At 41.0% G+C, this 14,004-nt stretch overlaps 1 protein-coding gene across 1 annotated transcript in view; it reads left to right on the forward strand.

Annotated features, from left to right (window-relative positions):
• Positions 1-6,813: 6,813 nt before the first annotated feature.
• LOC129328814 (monoacylglycerol lipase ABHD6-like) overlaps positions 6,814-14,004 on the forward strand; it is a 33,023-nt gene continuing 25,832 nt past the window's right edge. The window contains exon 1 of the mRNA XM_054978102.1: positions 6,814-6,858. The gene's annotated coding sequence lies outside the window, so the exon portion shown is untranslated. The remainder of the gene's footprint in view (positions 6,859-14,004) is intronic.

Consider the following 14,004-nt stretch of genomic DNA (forward strand, 5'->3'; position numbering starts at 1 on the left):
TTTCAAGAGATAGCGATCTTTACCTTCTCTCCAGCTTTCTCGGGTTGTAATCGCTGTTTCGATCTTAAATTCTCCTCTCGACTTCCCTCCCCGATCGAAGCTCTGCAAACTTTTCACTGCCTTATTACTCTGCTTCTTTGAGGATAAGTCGTGCTTACCCTTCATGCTAAGGTGTGTAGAACGTTTTTTGAAGCTGTTAATGGGGTTTTGAGGCGGGAGTGAAGCGGAGCTCCGGCTTCAGGCGTCCATTCCTCTCGGTGCCGACGCCACGCCCCCTGCTCTTGCTTCTTCAGCTCTTCCCAGCTACTGCAGGTCTTCCAGGGAGAAGAGTTCAGCTCTTCCAGCCAGTAGTTTCAGCTCTGTGATGATCTTAGCTCCAAAGCTTGGAAACAAGCTTTGCCTTCCAAACAGCAGCAGCAGCAGCTGTTCTTTCCTTTAGTATTTCCAGCTAGCCTAGTCCTGTATAACACCACTCCTCTTAGTCATGGTGACCTCTTTTTTTATATACATGCCCCATGGGCCTTCGCTAAACATGCAAATTAAACAACCCTAGGTACAGCTCAATTATCTGTTAGTCTGGTCTATGTATCTGCAGTCTATTACTCAGGCCTAGGTCCTAGGCCCCAAACCCTTTTTCCAGTACAGGCTTACACTAGTCTTTCTCTACATTTCAAAAGTGTTCTCAGGCTTTACAAGATTGGGAATCTCTGTTCTGTAATCACTTGGAAAACCTTGGTCATCAATTTACATTTCAATTGTCTCTGCCCATAGCAGACTTTTTAGCTGAAAACAGGCAATGCATAGACCTTTGCTACAGCCAAATGACTTACATTTTTTGTCCTACTTGGTGGGGTAGTTGTAAGCTAGAATTTCAGCATTAACTGAGGGCATATTAAACATATTTACACCCAAACTGTAAATTTTTCTTTGGTTGCCTGTGGGATGAGAAATCATTTCACCACAACACTCTGCTCATCACCCTTTAAAGAGCTACATTATGATGAGGAAATATGGGTTGTCCGACTCCTGAGTAACACACAAAAGACCCTGGCCTCAGATAAATCACCCTCTGTCCTGAAAACAAAGAAATAAAATCCTTGGGTTTAAGGCAGAAAGCAAACTCTCACCCTTTATGGAGACAAACATGTAGGACAGGGATTTGCCCACTTACCAGAAAGAGGCAAAATAGATCACTTTTGGATTTCCTGAGTTAAGGCCATAAAAAGTTTCAAGATATTCTGAGTTAAGGCCAAGATAAGTCAAACAGAAACCCTTCCAGCTGGAAGAGAAAGAGTTAAAAGGTTTAACATACTCTGTAAAAGGTGAACAAGCTAAGGATTGGGGAATGGAGTTAAAGTGAGGTTACATGAGGAGATTAAAAACTCCATTGCATCTCCATTGGGGAGGAAAGCAGGGTGTACATGAACTAAATTAGTATATAAATAAGACCCTGCCCTGTTACAGCAGGATTGCAGTTGGTTTAGGGGTGGTCTTTCTACTCCCCCCAGATTTAGATAGGAACGACATGTTATACTGATAAAAGCAAGTGCCAAATTGTCTAATGAAAATGGTCTTTCCCATCCTGCAAGACAAACATTGGAATTGCCTAGTAATAAAGCTGATATTATCAGATTTTTAAAGAAGCATATTGCACAATTAAAACTCCCCAGCAAAAAGTTAGGAGTACTTGAGAACAAACTCTGAGCAGAACTAGATGTTACAAAAGGTATGAAGCTGAGGCCGCTGTGACTCTCTTGTATTCCTTATAATCCCTATTTAATGCATTATTATGCAATGCATTGCCTCACCACAGTCAGTGGAGATGGGGCAACACACAGCACGTGCTTTGTTAAACCAGATATTGAAAGGAAGTAGGGCAAAGACATGGTCAGCAGCTGCTGCATTTCTTTTGTAATATGTAGTTTGGCCTTTAAACCTCACAAAGATGAATTAATTTTACTGATCTGAGCTCTCTTCATCCTCTGGAAACTTGATATTCTGTATTATCCTGTTAAGTAGCAAGGAAAGTTTTACATGCATCAGCTGCAGACATGAAGTAAAATGTTTAAGAAAGTTTATAAAGTGACTCTCTGTAGCAACTCCCTGCATATCAAGAACATAGGAATAATGGGATGCATGTGTGTGTTATGTGCTGTCAAGTCACTTCCAATTTATGGTGACCCTATGAATGAAAGACCTCCAAAACATCCTATCATTAACAGACTTGCCCATATCTTGCAAACTGGAGGATGTAGCTTCTTTTATTGGGTCTTCCTCTTTTCGTACTGCCTTCAACTCTTCCTAGCATTATTGTCTTTTCCAGAGAGTCTTCTCATGATGTGACCGAAGTATGACAGCCTCAATTTTGTCAACTTAGCTTCTAGGGAGAATTCAGGCTTGATTTGATCTAGACCCACTTATTTGCCTTTTTGGCTTTCCATGGTATCCATGAAAATCTCCTCCAGCACCACATTTCAAATGAATCAATTTTCTTCCTGTCAGCATTCTTCACTGTCCAACTTTCACATCCATACATAGTAATGGGAAATACTGTAGTTTGGATTATCTTGATCTTGGTCCACAGAGAGACATTCTTACCCTTAAAGATCTTTTCTAGTTCCCACATGGCTGCTCTTCCAAGTCTCAATCTTCTTCTGGTTTCTTGGTTGTTAATTGAGCCAAGGAATAGAAAATCTTCAACCATTTCAATTTCCTCATTGTCAACTTAAAAATTTTGTAATTCCTCAATAGTCATTACTTTTGCCTTCTTGATGTTCAACTGCAATCCTGCTTTGGCACTTTCTTCTTTCACCTTCATCAGTAGTTGTTTCAAGTCTTCACTATTTTCTGTCAGTAACGTGGGCCATTTCCACACAGCCCGTTATTCCCACCCTTTTTCCACTTTAGGTGTGTGTTTTGCTGAGTTGCTCCAACAACTCATCCTCCAAACACACTCCCCACATGTGCTTACCTTGTGCTGTGAGGTCACAGGACAGCCTCCAAACAGTCCCTAACAAAAGTAGTTTTGGAGAGGTTGTTGGGCACTTTCGTCATCATAGCCTGAAATCGCCTGCCTCCCTTTCAACATTTAGCCTGAAATTACCCCCCCTCCCTTTCAACTTTTTTTTTTAACTTGGCAGTTGGCACATATGTGATTGCATTCAGCTCATTTTGCAAGGAGATGTTTAGAACTGAACTAAAAGGGAATGAGCTTTGGGGGACAGACTAGGCAAAGACAGGAGGATTCTTCACAGCATTCATATGTCAAAGAACAGAAAAAAGCCGCTCTGTCAACCCTCAGCAGAAGAAAATACTAAAGAAACTGCGTTCTCAGTAAACATGTGGAAAAGGCGGTAATGAAACAGTATGCATACGTTTTGCAAATGTAGACGTGAGGAAATGGCCCACCAGAGTTCCATGGGTAGGCCATGCCTGTAAGGATGTGTGGAAATGGTCGTGGTGTCATCTGCATATCTCAAAATGTTGATGTTCCTTCTACCAATTTTCATTCCATCTTCTTCTAAATCTGATCCAGCTTTCCTAATGACATGTTCTGCATATAGGTTGAAAAGATAGGGAGATATTATGCATCCTGTCTGACACCTTTGCTAATTGGAAACCATTCTGTTTCCCCTTTTCTGTCCTGAAAGTCACCTCTTGCCCAGAGAACAGGTTGCACAACAACACGATCAGATGTTGTGGCACCCCATTACTTGTAACACCATCTAGACTTTTTCATGATGATCCACACAATCGAAAGCTTTGCTGTAATCTATAAAACACAGGGTGATTTTCTTCTGAAATTCCTTAGTATGTGCCATTAGCCATTGTTAATTTGCAGTGTGATCTCTAGTGCCTCTTCATTTTCTGTATCATCAGCTCCTGGTCTTGTTTTAGCAGAGAGAATAGAGCTTTTCCATCTTCTTCTTCCAATTATGCAATCTATTTGGTTTCTGTATTGGCCACCTGGTAATTTTGGTTGCCTGAAGCATGTGTTGGCATTAGCAATGAACAAGTTGTTGGCTTGACAAAATTCTATGAGTCACTCTCTTGCTTCATTTTGTAATCCTAGTCCAATTTTTCCAACAATGTTTGATTCTGCTTTATAATTAATATAAAAATAGACAAATGTAAGTGTCAGCTAAATTAGAAACATTGACTTTGTCTTGATAACTTCCATGTAAAACCTTTAGGAGAAATCATTCGTAGCTATGGAACTGGATGTCATTAATATGGGGATGATGACCAGCTATATATCTCACTATCCCAATCGCCTGCTGATGTAGTAGATATCTTAAGTCACTGCCTGTCAGCTGTGGTCAAATGTCTGAAAATGAACAAATTGAAACTGAAACCAGATGAGACTAAAGTGATGCTGGCTGGGAAGGAAGAGATATTGAAGGACATTGTTCTCCCCATGTTCAAAGGAGTTGAATTGACCCATGCAGACTCAGTTAAGAGCCTGGGGAGTTATATATAAGGGACAGCATGGTGTAGTGGTTTGAGTGTTAGAGTAGGATCTGGAGACGCAGGTTCGAATCCCCTTGATGCCATGGACGCTTTTGGTGACCTTGAGCCAGTTACATTCTCTCAGCCTAACATACCTCAAAGGGTTATGAATGGAGGAGAGAAGAATGATGTAAGCCACTTTGGGTCCCCATTGGGGAGAAAAGGCAGCATATAAATAAATAGTGGGTCCAGCATTGCTGCTAAAGAAACAAGTTAATGCAGTTGCAAAAAAAAGCTTTCTTCCAACTCAGTCTAGCCTAGAAGATGACATTGACATGGTTGATCTGGACACCTAGATCCATGCCACAGTAACATTGAGACTAGACTACTGTAATGCATTCTATGTAGGCCTCCCCCTCAAAATCAAATCAGAGACTCCAGTTGGTACAGAACGCCACAGCTCTGTTATTATCAGGAGCTACAAGGAGCATGCATATTACTCCTATTCCACAGTCACTCCATTGATTACTTATCAGTTACTGGGCTCAATTCAAGTTTTCGGCTATCATGTAGAAAACCTTTCATGACCTTGGTTCCTCATATCTGCAGGGCCACCTCTCTCCCTATGCTCCAGCACAGCAGATTCGCTCAGCTGAGCAGAGCCTTCTGCAGATATCACCCTACACATCGGCAAAGCTACCCATAAATGCATTCTCTGTTGTGGCCCCTTCCTTATGCAATGACCTGCTTGATGAGGTTTAGAGGCCTCCCACTCTCCTGGATTTCTACAAACTATGCAAGACTGAAGTATTCAAGAAGGCTCTCTTTTTTTGCACAGGTAGGAGGGCAGAACTGTAAAGAAATTGTTCAGAGAGATGCATTGATAAAAGGATATGGACTGTAGACTATACTACTGTGTACTGTGTTGCTGTAAGTATGTTCCCACTGGGTAGTATCTGCATTATTTAATATATCATGTTTAATTGCTTATGCTTTGTTTCAGCTCTGTATCAGATTTCTGTTTGTTTTTTGATTTCTTCAAAATTTGCATTTGCGTACTCTATCAAATTGTTTATTTAATGTTACAGCTGTTGATTGTATTGACCTACACTGTGTGATCTACTTTGAGTCTCAGTGAGAAGGGTAGACGATGAATAAGATGATAAATAATTCCAGGGGTCTGGCTCTAGAAGGCACTTCACATATGCTTATGATATATTTTGTTTTATTTACTTCATTTATACCCCACTTTCCTCCCTGGTGGGGAGCCAGAGATGCTTACATCATTCTCCTTGCTTCCATTTTATCCTCACAACAATCCTTTTAGGCTAGGCTGAGTGAACATGTTAGGCTGAGTATGTGTGTAGGAGTGTTATTAGCCTGTTAGGTTAGGCTGAGTGTATGTGACTGCCCAAGGTTATCCAACAAGTTTCAATGGCAGAGTGGGGATTCAAACATGGTTCTCCCAAATCCTAGTCCAACACTTTAACCACTAGGCAACACTATCTCAAAGCTCATAGCAGCGGAGTGTATTTTTTTAGCATCTGTGGCTCTTTAGACATCCTAGAAAATTAATCAGTAATTCTTTCTCCATGCATCCAATGAAGAGAACAGTGGTACTCGATAGCTTATGCTACAATAAAGTTGGTTAGTCTTAAAGGAGCTACTGGACTCTACTCTTTCTCCAACATGGCCCTACAAAAGGGGACTTCTGGATTGTGCTAGTATTTCTTCCTGTAGAATTCCCTGGGATAAAGCCAGAACACAGTAGCCATTCATCAAGTGGTCAGTACCAGAGCACAGTCCTCTTTCACCTTGTCAGATGTCACCTTTGGCTGAAGGAGCCAAAGATTCAGGACGCACCAAAGAAAGAACTTCCTCACACAACACATAATTACACATGATGTCATAGTGGCAACTTGCACAGGTGGCTTTAAAAAAGGAATTGGACATCTTCCTGGGTGAAAGGTCCAGAAGTGACTATTAAGCATGATGAAACAGAACTTCTGTACGGTTGAATGCCAATTCAGCCCAACAACATAACATAAGGTGACTCTGGTTTCCCAGAGACATGTATTTGGCTGTGAGGGAAATGGGATACTGAAGAGATGGCCCTTTGGGAAAAGCAGCAGGGCTTTTCTTAAACTCTCACAACAGAGTGAAAACAAACCTAGCATGTTCAAGAACAGACCATTTAGTCAAAGACTGTCTGGTGGTTTCAGGATAGCAGTGGTAGACAAGTCAGTGCCAATTAAGCCTCCAGTGTCCAAAGAGCCCAAGATGTGGGTGGCACATAATAATTTCTCCACATGCTTAAATAATCTGTTTGTAATCCTCTCCTCCCAGCTTCAGCCTACCAGTAGCAGCAACTTTGACAGCAGTAAAAGGTGATAGCAGAGACTGCTTCAGGTAAGACTGAATATCCGGTAAGACTGAATATAGGAGGGAAGAGAGAAGTTGAAGGAGAGGCTGCACGTAGGAACTGCTCACATTCATTATGTACATGTGAGCATTTTTATTAGTTCAGAGGTGCAAAGAGGAAAAGGCCATCTGAAAGGTATAATGAGGCAATATTGTATTGTTTATCTTGGCACAGGGCATATCTGTTACCCTTAGCAATACAAGACCACGAGGGAGGACCTGTGTGTCCCCTCCCCATCGCGTCCCATGCTAATGGGGAACAATGAAGAAGTAACAAGTCCTTCTGAGGTCAGCAGGACTTATTTTACCCTTTTTTCACTCGATAATTTTGTGTTTCTTTAAATATGTGAAGGGGGGCAGACGGAATCTTTGTCCAAGAGGCCTGTTGTAGCTTTTTTTGCGCTCCAACAAAAAGACTATTTGCCTGCTTTCACTGCTGCGATTGTCCTCACTTTGATTTATAACGGTGCAAATAAACTTCTCTGAGGTTAACAGGGCATTATGGGAACAAAAATTGCCACTTAAAGACATAACAGAATCCGGTGGGAAATGGCCTTCAGTAAAACATGTACATTCCTGGGCAGCTAGAAAGTTCTACATTTATTTACTGTCTAAAGAGTAAAGACATTCACCAAACTTATTTAAACTGATAGAAACTTCAATGAGTATTCAAAGAGTACAAGTTACAAGGGCATTCAAACTGAATTTCAAATCCTCAAAGAATAATATTTATAGGAACTTAAAAATGATAAAGATAGCAAATTAAAGTTTTATAAATGAAAGGAACGAGGGTTATTTTGGAGTTTTAGTCTGTTGCTTTTACATTATAAAGGATTTTTTTAAAAAAAATAGTGTTTGATAAGTTGCCTTTTGCCACAAAGAAAGGCAGGATATAAACATTTTAATAAATAAATGAAAAAGAGAATGTATTGTGGGTATAATGCAAATAAAAACATAAAGCTAGTGGGTTCAACTAAACAAAGAGATTGGAAGATTGTGACCCAAACTGTGCATGACCTTTACTGAAGCCAGCCGTATTCTTTTCTTCGTGAATAGCAACTCAGAACAATTCGATTGCATAAACATAAAAAAGGAATTGTAGTGACTTTTTCTTTCCTGGGGGGAACGCATTTTCTCCAGTTTTGCAGTGTAAAGACCAAAAACTCTAGAATTTGATCAGTTACTTTCAGGTCCATAACCATGTTGCTCTGTAGTAGAATAGCAAGATTGGGGTCCAGTAGCACCTTCAAGGCCAAGACTTGAATAGCCCAGGTGAGCCTGATCTCATCAGATTTCAGAAGCTAAGCAGGGTTGGCCTAATTGGGCAGAAAACCTCCAATGAAGACCAGGGTAGCAGAAGCAAGCAATGGCAAACCACCTCTGTTAGTCTCTTGCCATGAAAACCTTGCCAGGGATTGTCATAAGTTAGCTATGACTTGAGGGCACTCTCCACTCCAGCGCCTTAAAGACCACTTAGATTTCCAGGGTATGAGCTCCATGGGGCCATTTTATTTCTGTATTTTTTTATTTACTTATTTATTTACAATCCACCTTTCTCATAGAGACTAAAGGTGGATTACACAGTGTAAGTCAGTACAATCAAGCAGAAATCCAATACAAAGCTGAATCAAAGTGTAAGTAACTGTCCAGTAGGAGCATACTTACAGAATTGGCAGTATGCAGTAGTACAATCGTCCCTCCCTATCCTTTTACCTAATGTATCTCTCTCTACCATTTCCCTACAACACAGACCTATTATCTGTGTTAAAAATCCATCCTGAATTAATCAGTTTTGCATAGTTTGTGGAAAGCCAAGAGGGTGAAAGATTTCCTGATCTCTTCAGGCAGGCCATTTTACAAGTTGGGGGCCACCACAGAGAATTCGTGTGTAAGGACAGCTGCTGATTTTTGCCTGTTTGCAGGATGGTACCTGCAGGAAGCCCTGTTCAGATGAGTGAAACTGCCATGGTGGGACATAGGGAGAGAGGTGGTTCTGAACTTAAGTAAAAGGAAAAAGGGAGTACGGTGAAACCTCTCCTCCCCAATACCATGGCCTTGATCAAAATGCTTGAGATATCCAACAATGGCTCTCCCAGCATATTGTCTGTTTTAGCTCTGAATTTACACAGAGTATTGGCAACTCTAACCTGTTGAGCTTAACTGTTGCATCATATGATGTAATTACGTCAGAATAAATCCAATATTCACCCATTATAAAGGACATTGTAAAGGAAAGGAAAAACCAGGTGAAAAGGCTGGTTTTCAAGGATGCTTCTCCAGCATGGCGGAAATTCTCTTAATATGGTTCCAAAGACTTAATGAGTTCCCAGAACACAATATGAAAACTACAGGTCTGGATAACTGCCACAGCATCGTCACTATTTCCACTACCATTCTCCTACCATTTATTTTTACCTTTTTAAAAAAAGTGGATGGTGAGTGTTGTCTGGGCTTAGTGATTCATGCCAGCTCCAAAGGTATGTACCGCTGGAAGAGACAGCTGGCTTCAGGGAGGACCTAACAATCATCGTCCAGTGGCACCAGCATAGGACCAGACCCAGATCCTCTTAAATGACTGGGCCTTCTCCTCTGGACCCCCAGAATGGTTCCTTCTCTCTAATGACCAATCTAATTCCTCTCAGCTGTCCTTTTCCCCACCCACCTGATTCTTCCTGCCAGTCTTCTGGTGCTTCTGAATCTTGGTCTTCCAGGTCTTTGTCCACTAGCATTGAGCAAAGGTTGCAATAATTTGGTGTTTAAAGTCCTACGGTTCCTCTTTCGGATAATCCCTACCAAGTAATTGATAGCTGTCAAGGGTGGAATTTTGAGACATTTAAAGCAATTCTTTTTTAAAAAATATTTTGAATTGGTTGGTTGGTTGGTTGGTTGGTTGGTTGGTTGGTTGGTTGGTTGGTTGGTTGGTTGGTTGGTTGGTTGGTTGGTCAGGAGAGTCAGGTGCGTGACCTGCCCATGCCCTAGATCACTCAGAGTTACACAATGAGTTTCAATGTTTGTCATCAGATGATTGAATTTGCACCAAGTATAGCTGGCTATGCAGACACAAAAAGCAGCACGCAAACACACTGTAGGTGGTTTAATGATGCATTTCTGGATGTGCAGGTACAAAAAAAGCAGCGCAAACCTTGTAGGTCATTTAAATTATGCATCCTGAGTCCTCGGGGGCAAAGAGGGGGCAAACTACAAATAGATCTGTGCTCAAAAAAGGTGACATTCATAACACAGCTAGGTGCAAAAGCTAATACAATCTGTAGCTGTAAGATACAAAGGTAACATATTTTCCAAGACTCAACTTGCCTATGACCTTGTGGTGGTGCTTAATGATGGGGAGGGGGGAGTGAGAGAGGGTTTTGTTGGGTTCATTGGAGGGAAATTGGAAATGGCTGTGAGAGATATTAGGGTGCTGAACACATTAGGAAGATATAGTGGGAGGTGGGTGCAGGTTGGGTAAGATGGACAGTGAGATAGGAGTGTACTCACTGCCTGCCTTATCTCCATTCCATCATTTGGTATGTAGGTGAAAGATCGCTCAATTGTTTTCACACTTCAGCTTTAATATTGTATAATGCTAGGTCAGTATATGCCCTGACCTGGATAGCCCAGGTGAGCCTGACGTTGTCAGGTCTCAGAAGCTAAACAGGGTTGGCCTTGGTTAGTAATTGGATGGGAGACCTCCAATGAAAACCAGGGTTGCAGAGGCAGGCAATGGCAAACCACCTCTGTTAGTCTCTTGCCATGAGAACCCCACCAGGGGTTGCCATAAGTCAGCTGTGACTTGACAGCAGTCTCTATCACCACAGGTCAGTACACTACAAGATTTTACTGGTCATAGTAGTTGTAATGTTAAACTGAAACCTGGCTGGGGGGAAATCACAATCTCTATCCCTAACTGTCTCAGCTTGGTATGCCATCCTTCATCAGCCCTGAACTGGAGGATGGTGAGGGGTGTGTGGTGATCGTCTCTTTCTTAGTTAGAATCTGTCATATTCAACATTAGTGAAGAATGTGGCAGCCATGCTGTTACAGGGCCTCGCTGCTAGTATTAAACCAATACTGAGATCTTTGTACTGGTTGCCCATTTGTTTCAGGGTTCAGTTCAAGTTGAAGACCCTAACGTTTAAAGCTCTTCATGTCCTCCTGGGACCCACATGCCTGTTTCTCAATGTGCAGTAACTCTATTCCTCAGAACAGCTTTTTCTTTCCCTCCCTTCCTGCAGACAGGTGTTTGCATTCTTTTTTAGTGTCAGCTCCCATTTTGTGCAGAAGGTCCTCATGCCTTTAGCATTCAAGGAAAGTCATATAACTGAACTCTTTAAAGGGGTTATGGCACCATTTTATAGTTGGGATATAGTGTAAAATGCAAATATTATACTTTTTTAAAAAAAATCATTTATAATATTGTTAGGTTTTGTATGTTGTTACCCACTTTGGGCCCCTACGTTAGGAAGAAAAGTATAGATATTTTAATCAATCATTTAATAGTAAAATGGCTAGATTCTACACCAGAGTTCAGAAAAGATGGCAGCACCAATAAAGAATGAAAGAAGAGAAGGGAAAAAATCAGTGGGGCAGTGGGAAAAGAAAGTTTATGATATTTCACCTGAAGATCCCTACCTGTTTCACATGGAGCTTCATCAGGGATCTGAAAGGTAACCATCTCTATTAGGAACACTGATGTCAGGTAATACCAAATTAATCTGATATCTTGCTTGTGTATGTGCCATGAAGTCACAACTGACTAATACTGATCCCCAACAAAGGGCTTTCAAGGCAGGTAAGAAGCAGAGGTGGTTTGCCATTGCCTTCCTCTACAAATTCTTCCTTGATGGCTGCCCATCCACATACTGACCCTGCTTATCTTCTGAGATCTGACAAGATCGGGTTATACCATGCCACCTTCCATCTCTGATATCTTGGAGGGAATAATATATAGGCAAAAGAAATTAAGTATTTCTGATCTGTTTATGAGTTTAATAAAGTAGTTCTACATAGAATTAGTTATTTTCTGACTTGAGGCAGATGTTGATATCAACATATCTGTTACCACTTAGGATAGGGAAGGAGACAAGTGAAAAAATATCAAGGCTGCAGTTGCTTCCAATACTGTAGTCCATCAAATTGCATTTAGTTAACTGAGAGACCTGGACTATCCTTTTTGTTAGAACACCCACAAAACACGGAACACAAAGAATTTGTTTGGGATGTTGCGGGTATTGTCCTGATGAAGGATTTCTCTCACAGTTTTTCCGCTTCTTTAAGTTCCTAGAGAATCTGTCAAAAACACAAGCTGTCAAATGAGCTGCCAAAAACATGCTGAGGACGACACTGGTTTATTTTTGTCAGTGTATCCAGCAGCAGTAGGTTAGCCTTCATTGATTGGTGGCTGCATCCCATAGGAGAACCAGTTGAATCCAGACAGGGAAGACTTGATGATGGCTGGGACATCCATGACCCACTGTGTGTATTAAATGTTCCCCATCCCAATCTGGGTGTGATTTTTCAGGGGTGGGTACTGGGATGTTAAAGTAGCTTTGGGGGGGGGGAAACATCATCCACCCTTGCTGCTGACCACGTTCAAAGGCATAGCCTTGCAATGTCAAAGGGAACAGAAGCATAAAGTGCTGTATCTGATTTGGACCAGGCCTTTCGCCTTCCATTTCCCTTGAACATGTGGTTAAAAACAAGCCACTCTACACACTTTTTTTCATCAGACTGATTGTTTTTGGTTTTCTTTAAACAACCACGTCCCCTTCATTTTTCACTTGTGAAATGTCAGTCAGGACAGGCACAATATCTCTGTGGACTTCCTGAAAAAGAGTAGCATAAGGCAAGCCTTTCCTTTCATCTCTGTCATAGCAACTAAAATGAATGAGAGCGTACAGAAGGACCCAAGGGCCTAATACAAAACTGTAACAGATAGCACCCTTTGCTCACACATACAAGCAGATGCCCTCCTTTCAATTCTGTACTTATGCACAAAATCACACCCCTCTGCTATGCTTGTCTTGCCTCTCTAATTCCTAATCTCTCTTAACTATCACTTGTAGTGGATAATTAACATCAACCTTCTACATACTCTTCAGTGTACAAAATACTTCACGGTTGTTAAATCATAGTTCTAAGAGATGTCTCAGGCTTAATGATACAGCTGTCAATGTGGTGCGATAGAGTCATAGATACTCAATCATTCCACAATTTGGAGTGCACTTTATTCACAAATTGCGAGCAACGACGTATTTTTAAAAAATGTTCTAAATTCCAAACATTCAGAACAGGATTGCAAGTGCTCTGCTTATGTGCCTTCTCACACTGCTTCTCACATACTCATCTGTCATCTTTGTTGAAAAATCAATAAAAGAGATTTTCAGCATTCTCTCTGGCTTATCTCTCTAGCCTTGCCCATTGTTAAAGCTGGATTTTAAATCAACAATTTTTAATGTTTATGTTTTATTTTGTAAGCCACCATGGGCAGGTTATCTAGAAAGGCAGCATAAATTTTTTCTAAATAAACTAAATATTTTGCCAGGTTATCTAAGAGAGCAATCCTAAGCAGGTCTACTCAGAAGTAAGTCCCATTTTATTTGATGATGCCTATTCCCAGGAAAATATTCTTATGCAATGCAGTCTAAGATTGTCAAATGGGAGCATTGGGGGCTAATCACAAATTCTTTTTATTACATTATTTTATTGTTTATTACAATATTCAGACCTTGCCTCTCCTCAAATCAGGATAGCTAACCAGCAAACAATCAAACAAATTAAAAAAACATGTCTACACTGTAAAAACGTAGCATTACAACAACCGTAAAAATAATATAGAAAGAAATGGTATGGGCATCTGCCTGAAAATATGGCAAAACAACTAATAAAGAACATTATTCAGCAAAACACCAGGTTTAGCTTGTCTCAGCATGTCAAAAGACCATGTAAAGTATACCACTTTGCATTGTTTCTAGAAGGACAGTAAAGTAGGTGCTTTGCAGATCTTTACGGATCTGCTTATGAAGACTGTTCCAGAGTAACTGGGGCCACAATCAAGATCAATGGTCTTCAGTCCTCCCTTCCCCCTTATGATTCTTCTGCTTAGCCTTTTCCCTGCTTGGAGATCTCCAAGCA

The sequence above is a fragment of the Eublepharis macularius genome, chromosome 4 (genome assembly GCF_028583425.1).
Source record: "Eublepharis macularius isolate TG4126 chromosome 4, MPM_Emac_v1.0, whole genome shotgun sequence".
Lineage (NCBI taxonomy): Eukaryota > Metazoa > Chordata > Lepidosauria > Squamata > Eublepharidae > Eublepharis > Eublepharis macularius.